The sequence below is a fragment of the Uloborus diversus genome, chromosome 2 (genome assembly GCF_026930045.1).
Source record: "Uloborus diversus isolate 005 chromosome 2, Udiv.v.3.1, whole genome shotgun sequence".
NCBI classification, from domain to species: domain Eukaryota; kingdom Metazoa; phylum Arthropoda; class Arachnida; order Araneae; family Uloboridae; genus Uloborus; species Uloborus diversus.
In genome coordinates this window covers 66,694,579-66,705,510 of record NC_072732.1, presented here as the reverse complement: position 1 = coordinate 66,705,510, position 10,932 = coordinate 66,694,579, and positions in this window count along the sequence as shown.

Genomic DNA, 10,932 nt, shown 5'->3' with positions numbered 1-10,932 from the left:
TTATTTTTTATTATTGGCAGTAAAATTTAGCCTTCGAGAAAAAGTAGAAGTTTTTTTCACTTTTTTTTTTTTTTTTCATGGGACAAAGTGAAAAATGAAATATTTTCCATTTGATTGTGAAATTTTTTCGAACAAAATAATGATCAAATAAATAATAATTCACTAAATGAAAAGATAAAACTAATAAATAAATTTATTAATTGATACAAAGAAAATAAATGAGTGAATAAAATAGAGAGTGAATGCATAAGAAAATAAGTGAAAGAGTGAATTAATAAGTGAATGATTAAATTAAGGAAAAATTAGTTAATTAATGAATGCGTAAGTGATTTGGTAAATGATTGAATAAGTAAACAAAATGAATTATTTCACTTTGCCCCGCATTCACTTGACTAATTGAGAAAAATATTAAAAATACCAATGAGTGAATATCAATTAAATAAATACTGCACAGAATATTAGGAGTTCCCAATTAATATTTCAAATGTTAATTACAAGAACTTTATGATTTAATACCACCAAAAATAATTTTCAACTTACAACAAAACATTACAATTTGAGTATCAATTTTGGAAAATAGCTTGTATTATCATATGCTGATTTTCAGAGGTATTTTTTTCTTGACTGGAATCGACTATGTAGTAAATCACTATAGTACGAAAAAATTCAAACTGTTACTTTGAAATATTATCATTCCACTCAATTTTAATGTAAGAGAACATTCTCAGATGGTCAGATGTTAAGTTATCAGTTAAGCAAAATTGCAGATAAACAAAGTTTCCCATTAACTATACTTATTGATTAGCTTTTGTTTTAGGAATGATTTTCATTTTATTTGCATGAAGTAATTAACTATTAAATTAAAGAAAGGATTCAATGCCAACACAACGTAAAAAAAAAAAAAAAAAAAAAAAAACGACTACAGTTTATTTGGGATCGAGTTTAAACTTTATTTTAAGACATCGACAGTCGATCGAATTAAAACATACGGTTTGATAAAATCTGTCAAATAAAAATTGTTACCAACTGTATTTAATCCATCCTGTATGCATATATTCAAAATTATTCATAAACATCAAGTTTAAAAAGCTTAACATTGAGTTTGAAACATGTGCTACGCTACAAAGAAATGCTTTGACGCGAATCGTGATAGGGAAAAAATATAAACACCAGTGCATTCTTCTGAATTACAATTTAAAGAAAATTGCATTTGAATAAATATTAAACTGATAAATACCTTTTCTCTGCTGTTCCAACGTGCAGCTTATTTACTTCGTCAATCCATCATGGCTCCCTGCTTCGTTTGCTTCTCCGTGTTTGGCGCCGAACCGTAGATTATGTACTACCGCGCATGCGCTGGGTGTCCTGATTGAAACAAGTGTTCATCAAACAAGCGTTTGCAAGAGTAGTTTACGGTGGTGCCGCCCAACTTGCTGAAAGTCTGCCGCTAACGAGTCACGTCAAGTTTGACACAACAAGATAATATCAAGAAAAAATCAAACTTGCCGCAAGTGAGCATGCTATCTGGGTTTATGTTGAATAAAACAATTTTTTTTTGTTTTAAATACAAGTAAACATTCAGTTCTTTATGTAAGAAACAGTAATGTACAGTTAGTTAAGAAATGGTTTTTAACAGTTTGAGGGGGTGTTTACAAGTGTCTAAAATAATTAGGTACGTTTATAAAAAAATTTACACACACCCTTTTCCATAACGCGAAATTTCGACTTACGCGAGGGGTCTTGGAATGCATCCCTCACGTAAGTCGGAACTCGACTGTACTACAAGGCAATATATATTAAGGTTTGTAAAATGGTGCAATTTTGCATTATTGGGCGATTTACATCAACTGGACGCACACAGGTCATTGCAGTTGAACAAGAGTGCTTGCTTTTATTAAACAGAGGTGAAAGAGAGGAGAACATTTTGAAAAATCAACTAAGTTTTTCAAAAATGATCTAGACATTGATTGACTGCGTTTACACTTAAATATGTTAGCCGATATCATTAATGAAAAAACAACTGGCCTTAAAAAGCATGCGTAAATTAAATTACCTTTTTGCAAAAATACTGTGTGTATTTGTGTTTATTTTTTCCTTTTTTCAAAGCCAAGAAATATGTGTCGGGCTTCTCGAGTTTTCGTGGTTCTAATGTTGATTATATGACTTTAAAATGCTTTAAAAAAAATTTTAAAACTCACTATTTTTCATCTCAAATTTAGAAAATTTCCTGCGGCATGCCCTCCCCCCCCCCCTCCGATATTTTTTAAGTCGGCGTCTCTGGGAGTGCCCTTCAATGCAAGTCAAGCGCCCTACCTTTTCCATGTCCAGCTACGGCACTGCATGACTCCCCATAAAATAGAACAAAAAAATGTCTCTTACTAAGACAAGTGACATGATCTAGTTGAACCAGAAAAATTTGTATACCAACTTTTGGATTGTTTTACTTTGAAAATGCCATGTCACATACTGTTTGTTTTTTTAAATTATACACATCAGAAAATATGTAAATTGGCATTTTCAAGGCACAAAAATCGACCTTTATTTGGGGGGGGGGCACCTCCGTGGGATTACATACCCCCTAAACCCCCGGTGATGACTGGCACAGCCCCCCCCCCAATAACTTTTGCAAGTCAGCGCCCCTGCTACATGGGCATTGCGGATTCAGGGGTGGGGCAAAGGGCTAAAACCTTCTATCTCCTCACACATACACCAGATCTGAACATACACCAGGTAATGTATAATAGTTTATAAATATGGTAGGGTGGGGGGGGGGTCTCCTATGTAGTCAAAACTTACAAAAGAGTAAACAGTCATCTGCAATGGTACCGAAAGGCTTGGAGGAAGTAATTTATTTCTGCGATCGAGGTATTTTTATCTGAAGTTATTACCTTCAAATTAAATCAATCAAATACAGATTACTTTGTTCCCAGGATGAGAGGGTTGTATCCCCCACGCCCCTCCCGCCGCCATTTAAGAGGTCAGCCGCTGTTTAACTTACAAAAGATTAGACCGAAATTCCGGAGATTCTAATTACTGCAATACTTTTCGAATTTAAGTCGCTACTCATAGAGAAATGTATAAATATATATGCTATGTTTAGCGACATATTAATGTTTGAGGGGTGGGGGTTAGAGGGATGTAGCCCCTTCTCCAACTTGATAAAATTTAAAACAGATTCAGTCGTGATTTGCAATGACACGGAAAAGATGAGTTTACACTTTTATCGGCTGACTTTTCATCTTAAAGCTCACACATTCAAACTAGAAATAGGATTCCTTCGAACCATGCACTACGTAAGTTAGTTCTGTTTAGAACTACCTCTAAGGGATTGTACATAATGCAATGTGTAGTTTATGCAGTAAATATGCATCACACCTGTCAAGATAAATATATACATATCATACAAAGGGGGAAATGTTACATTTAACCAGAAAATAAAACAAAATAATAAGACGGTTCATACTTCAATAAAAAGACGGTTCATCGGATACAAAGTAAGTAGAAAAATATCATAATTATGAAATGGACTTACTTAATATTGACAATTGTTTCACATAAAATTTGAAGTGCGGAAAATGTTTCACTAAACTGGAATTGATAGTTAAATGCTGCTCGAAATTCATTCACTTCAATATAAAAATGGTTCATTGGATATAAAATAAATATAAAATCAGAAACATAACTAACTTATTATTGACAATTTTTTACATGCAATTTGTTAAGTAATGATAATGAAAAATGTTGCGATCACTATAAATAAACATTCATATACGAAATAAACGGCTACATTTTGTTGATGAGTGCCTCAAAGGGATTGTACACGAGGGACTCTGCAGTTTATGCAGTCAATATGCATCACAACTCACAAGATGAATACATATAAATATCATACAAAGCGGAAATATAAAATAAAATCAGAACAAATATAAAATCAGAAACATAATTAACTTAATATTTAATTTTTTTTTACTTTCAATTTGATGACTAATTTGATGAAAAATGTTACGGTGACCTAGATAAACATTCGTACACGAAATAGATCACTTTGCTGAGGAGCGCCTCAAAAGGATTGTATACGAAGAATTCTTCAGTTTATGCAATTCGTATGAAAACAAACACCTTTTGCGCATCGTTTTCGCGCAATCTAAGAGTTCTACAGTTTTTTTTCTGTTATTTAGTAGAGCACTATTAAACTGTAAGAAAAAACAGTATATTACTATAAAAACAACAATTATTTTTTGCATTGTACATCATACAAAGTGGGAAATGTTTCACTCAACTGGAATTGAAAATTAAATAATACTCGTAATCATTCATTCTCTTCAATAAAGAAACGGTTCATCGAATATAAAGTAAATATAAAATCAGAAACATAACTTAATTTTGACAATTTTTTTAACCTGCAATTTGATGACTACTGATAATGAAAAATGTTGCGGTGACTATAAATAGACATTCATACTCGAAATTTACGGCTACATTTTGTTGATGAGGGCCTGAGAGGGATTGTACGCGAGGAACTCCGCAGTTTATGCAGTCAATATCACAGGTCACAAGCTGAATATATACATATCATACAAAGAGGAAAATGTTTCACTCAACTGGAATTGATAATTAAATAATACTCGAAATGCATTCTCTTAGAAACGGTTCATCGGATATAAAGTAAATATAAAATCATCAGGTACTGAATTTTAGCGATAAAAGTTCCTAGATTTGAAAGATATGTAATTGGCAGAAATTGGGCACATCAGCTGCCCATTATTTTTCTAGAACGTTTCTGAACCGTTTTTACAGTGTATAGGTGTGCAATTGTGAAATTTACTAGTGTATTTTTTTTAAAGCCTTGATAATCTCGATTTTTTTAAAAAAAAATCTTTCCAAGAGATTCGCAGTTGCACTCAGGGCCGCCGAGAGCTGAGGCGTGCCTCAAACCAATTTGGTCGCCGGGCCCGACTCCAGCCCTAAAACTGGCCAAATTTATACTACTCCAATTCCGAGCCGGGCCCCCTCAAGGGACGGATCCCTAGTTTCAGATTAGGCTGGCATGGCCTCTCGTCGTTAGACCTATAAGGGAAAATATAATGATAAAAAAAGGGGAGATAAAGAGCAACTGAGATTTTTCTTGAATGCTAAGCATGTTAGCATGTTTCAGCATGCATGTTTGACAGCACCTTTATTTTCAGAAAAAAAAAAAAAAAACCTAACTTCTTTGTTGTTTCATTGTTTGCTCAAAAAAACATTTTGAATTTAGAAGAAAAAAAGAAAAGAAAAAAAAAACATGATTACATTCCGAATGAATTTTGTTACTTTTTGGAAAAAAGTTACGTTTACGTGCTCTTTTGATCAAAACAGTTTTGAAATCAAACCTAGCTTAATTATTTAATATCTATATCTCTGAATCTTTGATGATAACTGAACTTTAATGTCTTGTGTGTTAACCATTTTATCAGTTGTTTTCTTTATTTATAGCAGGATCTTTATTCTATTTTTATTTTTTTCATCTACGAATCAACGATTTGAATAATTTACTGTTATTACGTTCACTCTCTTGTGGTCTTACCACTCTTCACTGTTCAATGGTATTTCATTAGTAAATTGTAACTGGATTACTTTGCAAAAGTTTCCGCTTTCGAAAACTGCCCATTTGAAAAAAAAAAACATATCATGTTGAAAAAAATTTTAATGACTCTTTTTTGTTCTTTGGTTTTTAATTTAGCATGTTTCCTTTATTTAAAAGCAGTCAGAGCCTTTTTCGCTCGTCATTCATTTTTATTTGTCTCCGAGACTTAATATTAACAGAAAAAGTTTTTTTAATATTAATAATGTAAAAAAAAAATAAACCTCAATCACTCAAGAAACCAGCCCTGAATAAACTTAAGTATAGCACTAAAATCTTAGTCAAACTCCAATCTTGTTGCGACTTCTGGATAAACGCAACGACACTTTCTGATTTCTGAAATTGACACCCTCTTTTCGTCTTCCCTTACTATTTTATGCTGATCAATTACCATGATTGAAAAACATTTGATTTTCATAGATGTGTGAAAGTAATCATTATTAGATGACAAGAAAACATTGTAACTGTGAAAAATGAAAAAATGTTAATATTTTACTTTTAAGAATAAAATAAGAATTTAAAGAAATGTGTGGTTAAAGCAAAATTTGCCGCCAAGAAAATTTTGACTGTCAATCTTTCAGAAAAACTAATTCCCATAGTTGCATCACAAAAATCTCTCAGAAGCTAAATTTTGACAATTTGCTCCTCAACTACATCCTGAGAAATGTTGAGAGAGCAAACCGGTCATCGCATTTGCCTGAAGGGAGAGGGGTTCGGTTCCCGTGACAGCTATCAACGCCTAATTACTCCCCTCTGTGTGAAGCTGTTTAGAGAGGGATCTTTATTCCCCCCCCGCCCCCTTTAAACCGAGTGAAATTCTGCGCCATCTACATTTGAAAGTTGGCAAATGAAGGTGGTAGTAAAAACGGGCCGATTTTTGTGTCCTGGACCCCTTTAAAATTCAACAGATTTCCGGTAAGAGATCTCGCCTCTCCTGCTACTTGCCTAACGTCATTAAAATAGCTTCAAAATTTCTTTTTAGGAAGGAGATCATCAAGTTTCCCAACGCCTCCCTTAACATAATCAAAGTTGACTTAAAATTGCAAAGCCTCATCAATGCCAAAAATTTCGAGGGCAAGCTCAAGCCTTCTCCCTTCCCCTAACGTTACCAGCAGGGGTCGATTAAAATATTGGGGGCGGGGGGAGGTCCTAGGCCAAATATTATTTTGGCACCCTCTGTATTCAATCTTTGCAGTTTTGGCCGTAGGCTAAGACAATTCGAACAATAGACTAAAATAATTTTAGCCATTTTAGGCCCCTAAATAGCGGGGGCCATGATCTAGGTGACGGCCTAGTTGGCCTATTCAGTAATCGGTTATCATAGTAGCCTACCGATGCATTTTCAGGCCTTCAAGTTCGAAAACACTTTTACTGCGCAGTTTAAAGTTCTGATTTAAAACTTTAGTATCATAAAACTTCTGAGGCATCCTTCGACTCATGACCTTTCTCTTCAAACGCCAGTGAAGAAAAACAACGAAAAAGTAGTTCATTAGCTAAGAAAGGGACTCTCCAAGATCAAAACAGCAAACATCTGTGCCTCCAGATTCCCTTAAAAGATACATTTATTAAAAAAAAAAAAAAACACTACTCTCCTGTCAGATCAGCTGTAAAGTCAATAGGTAAATCGTGGGACGACCATATCCAAAACAGCAAGAAAACGTTCTACTTTGAACCCTGTAAGGAAAATTCGTAAGGTCGTGGCAAAATCTGGAATAAAGACTGGCTACGACTGCTTGGCAAAACATCTTAACAAAATATGTATCTACTCTCAAATCTGTGCCAAATCTTCAAATGAGCCCCATGAATGCAAAAAATCTTCTTAGGTGCCGCGACTTAGGTCCACAGCAGGGTTGCCAGATTTAAGAACAGTGAATACGGGACAGGCTTCTATAGGAGTGAAGGGGGGGAGGGGATATTTTTGAGATTGAGTGCAATTACCGGTTATGGTGTATTGTAAAGGGGTGATAAACAACTATGTTTTTATAGCTTTCGGAAGATTTCTCTCATTATGTTTATGGGTGAGCACAATTTTGGAGAAACTCTATCTCAGAGAAGCAATAGAACGATATAACGAATAAATACCTTTGTGCTGAAGATTCAAAAAATCAGTAATCCAACGTCATTAAGCACAAAAATTGCAAAAAAATTGCAGACACGTGTTTCGGTGTTACAAGGAACACCTTTTTCAATGCAAAGAGGTGTGAGCTTCTGGATGAAAAGTCATCCGAGAAAAGCAACACGGTGGAACAGGAGATAGTATAAATATCAAAAAATCGAAATTAAACGAAACAAAAAATATAAAATGACACTTGGAGGCAAAATTTATTATATAATTCCATCAGGAAAAAACCGTTAAGTAATAAATTTTCCAAGAAAACCCATAAACAATGCGAAAATTCCAAAAATGAAACCACTCTGAATAAATTAGCAATAAATTTACCAGCGGGAAAAACTATGTATAGAAGCAATGCATGAAATGGAGAAATGCAGGAAAAAACAAAGTGAAGGATAAACTTATTGGAATTAGTTAATCACAAAAACAAAGTAAGAAAGCAAAAAATGAAAACAATAAAAGTAAGAAATGTACGACGTTTACATAAAAATAATAGAAAAACTAAACCAATTTTAGCAAAGGAGTCCACACAGAAGAAAAATAGGGAATTACAGTAAGATCGTTAACTAAATTAGAACGGTTCCTCAGGATGTGGAAAGATTCCCAAAAATCAAGATCTAACGGATTGTTCAGTATACAGATCGACGCTGATAGGAACAGGTGCTAATTAGTTTTTTACTTGCGTTTGCTATTAGAGAAACAGTGGAATCGAAAAAATTTCTTGTTAAATGTGACTACTTTATCGGAAATAGTAACGCAAGGAATCGTGGAGCAAAACTTTTTTTTTTTAATGCCTCACCAGCCAATGGGGAAATCTAACTGAGTAAGCCTCATGGTGTGCCGCCAAAACAAAAACATACAAACCAAATCAAAACGATAATAAGTAATTTTTGTAATTGCTGACACATGGTTTTCTTTTAGTTTTTTATTTCACATGTTTTGTTATTTTTTCCCCTTAAAATAATATATCGTTTTGAAAAATACTGTTATTAGCCAGAATACGGGACTTTAGCCGTCCCGTATGGATGTTCCCCGGGCCGCGGGACAATTTTTCAAAATACGTGGATATCCCTTGAAATCCGGGACGTCTGGCAACCCTGGTCCAGAGGTTCATAGGGTGAAATACCCAAATTATTATTAGACTGCCAGAACTCTACAATGAACACTTATTAATCTCAAACCCTCTTTCCCATTTATTCGTTTATATTATGTTTATCTTGCTTCTTTATTTCATTTTTGTTTCTGGTTTTTACTTTCTTCGATATCTAATAAGTAGAAGAAAGTTTTAGATTCGTAAAATTTTCAAATTCCAAATTTCGACGAATTTACACGTTTTTTGGTGTGGTGAGTACATTTTGACAGTTTTTGGAAAATGTCTGTCTGTCCGTATGTGTGTGGTGTGACCTTTTTTTTTTTTTGGCCGCAATACAGCAAAAACTACTACAAGGAATCAAACGAAATTTGGTACACATGTGTGCCCCCATGTGAATTGTTGTGCTTTGTTGTCTGTCATGCATCATCAATAAAATTCTCACGGATACATGTGGGTAGTTTTCTTTCTTATTGATCTTCCCGGATTTCTTTATACTTATCGAATTCTGTAATCTTTCTACCATTTTATTCCACACATGATAAAAAATAAAAATGGTTTACAACTGACATACGAAATCTCGCCAAGGGTTCTTTGCTCGCACAATACAAAAACAATAACCCTAAACTATAATCCCGCTATTTTGGCAATTCGCAACTCCAACGAACTATAGGGGGCACTGCAGTCACTGTCTAATGGCGGAATTAAAAACTAAAACAAACGCATGTGGTAACGAAGAAAATGCTAAAAGTGTTGTGATTTTTGTTGTTATGTATGATTTTTTCGCTTTATTCATTTGAAAAGATTTTTCAAAGTCTTTTGGTTATTCTGACCCATATAGAAAGAGATTAGAAACCAAAAAGTATTACGAAAGTAAACAATTAATGCAGAACACACAGTAAGTTGTTCTGAAGCAGTCATTTTCACGATGTTGAATTCGGAATTCATAAATTTTTGGTTCGCTTCGAACGGCATTTTCATTTTGTACCGTTTTTTCTATACATTAGTACATATTAAGTTCAGTTTCGTGACATTTCCGGCATTTGTTGACATTTTTGTCACATAGTGCACATACGTGGCAGACTGTCAAGAGTAACGTTTAACAATAGATAATTTATTTCTATGACTATATGATTGGATATCCAAAGAAATCATGCATTTAATTCATTCGTCATGGAAATGATTTACCTGATATGCGAAATCTTGTCAAGATACATTATTCTTTCACACAATTTTAAAACCATAACCTTATAAACAGATTTTTGGCGAACTTTTATTTTTTATTGTTCAAATTCTTAACGTTCTTTCTGGATTTTTCAATTTGTTCTGCGATAAATATTTTCAAGAAAATTTATTTGCATACTTTCTATTTCAGTAGGATACTGTAGTAACAAAGGTTATTTAAATCATTTATGTGGAATTAGGTTACGGAAAAGTGTCCAGTCAATGTTGTTAAGTTCGTTTTTTTTTCTTCATCGAATTGAAAAACTGATATTTATTCAAATTCACTCAGAAAAAAATAAATAAAATGTGTACTCACAGTTTATATATGGTGGTAGTTTTCTTTTCAGTTGATTGACCATTATTTCTTTTTACTTATCGAATTCTGTAATCTTACTATCATTTTATTCCACTCATGATAAAAATTAAAAATGGTTCAACTAAAAACGCGAAATCTCGCCAAGGCTACTTTGCTCGCACAATTCCAAAACTATAACCCTAAACAAATTTGGTGAAACCTTTCAGCTGAGAATAAAAGGAATAAAGTAAATTCTTTCTCGGTTAAACATTTTTCATTTTGTTCTACGATAATAAATTCAAGAAAATATTTTGCATACTGTCCTTTCCAACTAAATGCTGCTGTAAAATATGATTAGTTAAATTAATTTAAGATTAAAAAAAACTCATATTCTTACAAATTCATACAAAACAATAAAAAAATTTACCTGGTATAACGTTATCCAATTTTGTTAATCCAGAGTTTTCTTGTTTACGCTTCCACCATTTAATACTTTTTTGAAAGAAATAAGGAAAACTAACATTGTTTTGAGAAGCTCGAGAATACTACTAAGGGACGAATTAATTTCTGTTGTTGAAGGCGTTTTTAGA